A 6,000-nucleotide genomic window follows, 5' to 3' on the forward strand; every position below is an offset into this window, starting at 1 on the left:
AATTATTGACAGAGTTATTAATAGTCTATGATACATACATTTCTCAAACACTATTAATCAGCATACTAATCTGCTATGATCAGTATCACTAGGGGAACACTAGCAACAAATATAAAACATACCAAAAAATGGCCTTCTACGAGGAAAGCATTGCATAAAATAGAAGTCCATGGAAGAAATATAAAATATCAAAAATCTGCTTCTAAGTTCTATAAGGACAGCTTAAAAATTGGAAGAACTTTAAAAAAAGCACACTTCTAGTAACAAACAAGGGGTTTTTTTGTTGTGTTTTAGTGGCAAGTCTGTAACTCCAAAGTACCCTTGAATGGTCAAACCCTTTTGCAACTCATGGCACCAGGAGCTTTTTTGAGGACTAGCCAAAACAACTGCAAGTGAAACAGTCTAAATTTCTGGATTTCCATGCCTTTGTTTTTATTAGTATAAACAGTTTTTATAATCAATACACTGATAAAACTGCAACTAGAACAAAGCAAAATAGAGCTTGACCAATTCTCATTCCTCCCTCCCTCCTTTAAGTTACCAAGATTGTTGAGGTTATAAACACAAAAGCTGGCTCATTTTCCAGACTATGCATCAAAATTGGTTTACACCAGTTAATCTAGTTTCTCCACATAACCCTCCAGGAGTCCCAAATATCATTAATGCTGCAAAGTGATCTAGCCTTGCTTGCTTTCAAGTTACCTAGTATAAGGTTTAAAATAAATTCTTTAAACAAGTTAGGTCAAAACACCACAGAGAGATTGGGCCCAGGTATAAATACTGAGTCAGTCAGGTAGGAATCCAAACCCAGATGCCACTAGAGAACATGATATAACCAAGAGAACTGCTAAAAGGGCCTAGTAAATATTAAAAAAGCAAAGCCTCAGAAGGATGAGTCCCTCCCCCTCCCTTCCCTGCACTCACATCCAGCTCCAATTTCTAGTGAAAAAAATAGCTGCTCTCACACCAGGACAGCCCCGCCCCTCCATTTCACCAGCTACCACTGCCCCAGAGACTATCACCTTGATCTGCTACTATGTTATAAGCATTCAGCATTTACTCAAATAGAGATGACTAGGGACTGATTGCTGCTTGGTAGGTAGAGACAAAGCAAGCCGGCCCTCGTGAGCTTCCCCTTACATAGCTCCACACCAAACCCAAAGCTTCTGTTCCACAAGACTGTGTGTTCCTTTGAACAAAACCAAGAGGGCTCTGCACATCCATGCTCCTGATGTTAACACACCTACAAGAGAGAAGCTTCAAACCAGGTTCACCCTGAGCGACTCCCAGGTAGCATTCAACAGCACTGCAGACATTTCAGCACATTTTTAAATCTATTTCACATCACAGAGTTCAGATCCTTGCCATCAGGCCCAAAGGTACACCAGATCCCTTTCTACATCCAGTTTCTTGCAGAAGGGTTTCTACCAGTTCACTTTCCTGATGTAGTTTTCTTCAGCAACAATAGCAAACACAGAAGAGTTTTCTTTTTTGTTTTTAAATGCAACATAAACCAGTCCAATAGCAAAGCCCTGCCCTGACTTCCAATTCTCAGCAAGCACACGTAATCGGGGGTGAGGAAGGACCAGGTAGAGAAGATTAACAAAGAGAACGGTTCATTCGTCACCATATCCTCAAGTAACCTACTATTGCTGCCAAGATGTTATTGTCAGTGAATTCTGTAGGACGGGATGGGGTGCAGGACCCCTTCCCCAAAACGGAAGAAGGCGGAGAGCTAACCCACCACTCCCGGCACCCACCGGGGGTCGGGTCTGGTCGGCTCACCCTCCCCACGCGAGCCTGGGCTGGAGCAGGGCAGGAGCTGCCCGCAACCACGGCCTACTCGGCGGCCCCTAGCCGCGCCCCTGAAGAGAAAGGGGGACGGGGGAGGGACAAACTACGGCAAGACGAAGCTTCCCCCGGGCGGCCGCCAGAAGAAGTAGGGCAGAACCGCCTCCCCTCACGCCGCCGCCGCCACCACCTCCCCTTGCGGCTAGGAAGAGGAGACAAGCCCAGTGGGGAGGGGCAGCCCTGGCAGACACCCACTGCCAGACAAAAGCTCCCACTGGGAGAGCGAGCCCCATCCCGGGGCCTCAGGCCACTGAGGGAGAAACGGCCGCCCCTAGAACGTTGGGCGGGGGAGGGGCGCAAGTTCTTCCCCAGGCGCGCGAGTTCACGTTCACCTTCGCCACCGTCGCCCCATTGTGTCCCCCCCCCCCGCGGGCACGCACGGCCGCGGCGCCGGTACCCCCCTCCCCCGGTACCTGCCCAATGCGCTCACAAAGCAGCGGCGGCGGCGCCCACCACAGTCACGTGACAGGCAGTCAGGCTCGCTCCCTCCCTCCCTCCCCCTTCCCCTCCACGCGCGCGCGGTCACTCCCCCGCGACGTGACGTCACGTCACGTGTTCGCCTACCATTCCCCCCCTCCCGCGCGCCTCGCCCCTCACATACTACCAGCGTGCATACATACACTAGCCCTTCCGCTTACCCCAGCACTACGTGAGCAGGAGGGGGGGAAGCCGGCCTCTTCCCTCTCGCGTGACCAGGACTCCACCCCCCTCAACGTGCGCGCGGCGGAAGGGGACGGTTAGTCCCGCCCATAGCTGTGCTGTGGCCAGGTGATGCGAAGAGTCTCTCTGTGAGGGGTTCCTCCCGTCCTTGGGCGGTGTCAGCGCTGGCTTGTCGCTGCCGGCTGCTTCGCGGGAAGCCCCGGGGAAAGACCGTAGCCGCTCCTGGGGTCGCTCCATAGAGGATTGACGCGCCGGTGGCGGGAAGGGCATCTGCGGGGATAGGCGGCCCCGCCTCAACGCTCTTTTAGGCCGGGAGACTGAGGCTCAGCGTCCGCAAGTGCAGCCTGAGCCCTGGCGGGGTGTGTTCAGGAACGTCCAGAATCGTGGTTCATTTCCTCTCTCGCTGGCTGAAGGAGCGGTTTGAACCAGCAGCTCTGTTGTTGTTTTTTTTTAGGTTTTCCCTATTATTTTAAGGTGGCTATTATTTTCTGACCTACAGGGTTTTGGCAGGAGTAGTTTGTCACAGATTAAAGCCCGCTCAGGATGCCAGGTTATGTTCATTACGTTTGGTGCCTGTTATGGTTTGAGAAACCCACAACTTATTGTCATTCAGACAATTATTCTATGACCCAATGAACCCTCACCACCCGGAAAGGGGAATCAGGGGAAAAAAAATAAAGAAACCCAAAGGGTGAAATATAAACAGATTTAATAGAATAAGACTAAATAATTCACGTTAACAATACTAAAGAACCAATATTGATTCCGATACCAATATAAAATGTGCAAGGATTTATTGATCCCAATACTAACATAAAGTATACAAGGATTATACTCAGCCAATTATATCAGTAGGAAGCTGTGCACTCCCAGCAGTGGACAGCAAATGTTGGACACTGCAAGTGCTACGGCTTCGGGGGTCCAGCACCAGGGCAAGAAGTTCTCTGGACCACAGGCATCAAGGGAGAGAGAAACTGGGCTGAGTTTCATTGCTCAGGAAGTACTTGTGAAAGGGCTTTATTCGCTTTCAGAGAGATCAAGTAGATATCCCTGTCATTCTTGTTTCTCAATGTTAATTCTCAAGGATTTAAATTAAGAAGTATCTTTTTGCTTGTGATGCTGGGTTTCATTATCAAAACCATGTGATACTTTGGCTAATTAGAAGAATGCTTTTGACAGAAAGGAATCTTCACAATTAAAAATTGAGTGCCATTTTCTAACAGCCTTTCCCTCTAGTATCCTGCTGGGAGCCGTATGGTCTAAGAAAGTGCACACAGATCTCAAACAGGGTACCAGGGTTGGCAGAGTTGAGAAAATGTGGGCTACCTGACCAATTTCTGTACTTAAAAAAACCCACCAAATAAAACACTTGATTGTATACACATTCTGGTCATTAGACTGAGAGGGTGTGTAAAAACCCTTGCAATATAGTGCAATGCCTCTGTAGTCCTAGATGTTGATTCTTTGACCTCATAACAACAATCTAGGAGTCAATATGTTGTTTTCTTAGGAATTGCTTTTCTAGATTCCCTTATTAAAAGGGAAAATTCAGGTGCTGAATCTTAAAATCTCATTAAACTTGTACTTTTTCTTTGCCCATTCACCTGGTCTCCTTTCCTTCTCAAGGCCTCTCACAGTCTCAGGGTATATAAATCACTATGACTCATACAAATAAAACTGAAACAGACCAGCCAGAGGTTAATGTGCCTTCCTCTTCTGGTACCTTGATCTTTGTAAAGTTATCTCAGAAACTTGTCACTGTTTTAGGGCTGGGTACATGCATTGTCTTTTTCCAAGATGTATGTGTTGAAGTTGTGACAGGTTTGTACTGTTACTCATGACTTGTTCCATCTGTTTTAGGATGTGGTGTAGACACAAATCATTGCACTGGTTTGTCTTGGGATCAGTCTTACCTGTGACATTTATCAGTGCTTGCTTGTATGTTAATGCGTACACAAATGCTGGATCTCCCTATTGCCTATGACATATATGATGCACAAACTATACAAGGTGTTTTAAAACGCGTGGTGATCACAGCTTGTTGCCTGAGGGTAGGATGTCTTACAGTGAACTGTTTTTAATGTGGTTTTTTTCCAAATATATTTAGTAAGATCAAAGCCGGGGGGGGGGGGGGGGGGGCAAAGAAAAAAAAACCAACCCCACAACAACAAAAAAATCAGGCCTTTGCTAATACTTGCTGGCTTTTGTTCTGAATCCAGGGTTTGATGTTTGTTAACAACTCTTGCAATTCCACCCATTTAACAGAGCCTCTCTCAGCTTGCTGTTTCTGTTGTGAGCTGTGTCAGAAACAGCACTGGATCCTGAACTGTCACAGAAGATGTTAAGTGAAGTAGGAACAGCTCTCTTCAAATGTTAGAGTGCACATTTTTAACTGTAAGGTAAAACTGTTCAAAACTATTGATGCAGCTTGCAAATGGAACAGTGGGAAATTGCAGATAGTATGTGAAACTCTCTGAAAAGGGATGATTCCCCCCCCAATACAAAGGCATTACATATTTATCTTTGTTTACTGAATTGGCAAAGGATATCTTTGTTCTTAAACTCAAACTGACATCTGGAAACTGGGCTGAGTTTCTGTCTCTTATGCAGATAGCAGAGGATGGTGTGACTGATATGAGATGTCCCTTCCCATCTGTAAGGTTAATTTCTTCATAAGAGCATGGAAACAGGAACACTTCTTCACTTGCTGTGGCCCTCAGTAGGCACGCATATCCATAATTAACTGCAGTACTGCATTTTGTTGATCCATGGCCTTTGTTTTTAGAATCAGCACGATTAGTCATCAGCGTATTGACACTAATACATGGTCAAGGAGCTCTAATGTATGTGTATCTTTCCTGTGCTAACTGTATCTGTTCTTTCTGTACCCCAGTGCAGACTTAATATGGAGTTCTCTCTAGTTCTTGCAAACTTCGGAGTTTCTTCAAATTCAGTAAGGTCCTGTTTTTATCACAGTCACTTTTCAGAGTAGAACAGATTGGTTTAACTTTGTTTTGTAATCTTTAGCACCTTCCTCTTCTCCCATTTCTTCCTAGTTCACCTTTAACAGTCAGTTCAAAGCTGCTTCCCTAGTCTGAAAAACACTGAGTCCTGGAAGTGTTCAAGACCAGGCTGGATGGGGCTATGAGCAGCCTGGTCTAGTGGGAGGTGTCCCTGCCCATGGCAGGGGGGTTGGAACTAGATGATCCTTAAGGTCCCTTCCAACTCTAACCATTCTATGATTCTATGATAATAAAAAGAAAGCCTGTAGCCCACTGTAGAAAGATTACTTTGTGCTATTACCATAAACTTCAGTGGCTGGCTGGCTGGCTGCCTTGGAAGTGAAGACTCCACTCCTGTGCAGTCTACAGAAGCTGAAATTCTCTTGCATCCATAATGTACAGTGGATGTCAACAGATCAGGAAGTGGAGGTGCCCTGTGTGTTTGTTAAACTGATCAGTGGTGGTTTAGTTAACCAGAGAACTGGCA

General features: G+C 46.3%; 1 protein-coding gene across 6 annotated transcripts in view; it reads right to left on the bottom strand.

Annotated features, from left to right (window-relative positions):
- LOC128901946 (ubiquitin-associated protein 2-like) overlaps nt 1-2,335 on the bottom strand; it is a 131,528-nt gene extending 129,193 nt beyond the window's left edge. For all 6 annotated transcript variants that reach the window (XR_008463555.1, XR_008463554.1, XR_008463553.1 and 3 more), the window contains exon 1: nt 2,265-2,335. The gene's annotated coding sequence lies outside the window, so the exon portion shown is untranslated. The remainder of the gene's footprint in view (nt 1-2,264) is intronic.
- Between the last annotated feature and the right edge of the window lie 3,665 nt (nt 2,336-6,000).

This window comes from Rissa tridactyla, chromosome W, assembly GCF_028500815.1.
Source record: "Rissa tridactyla isolate bRisTri1 chromosome W, bRisTri1.patW.cur.20221130, whole genome shotgun sequence".
Taxonomy (NCBI): Eukaryota; Metazoa; Chordata; class Aves; order Charadriiformes; family Laridae; genus Rissa; species Rissa tridactyla.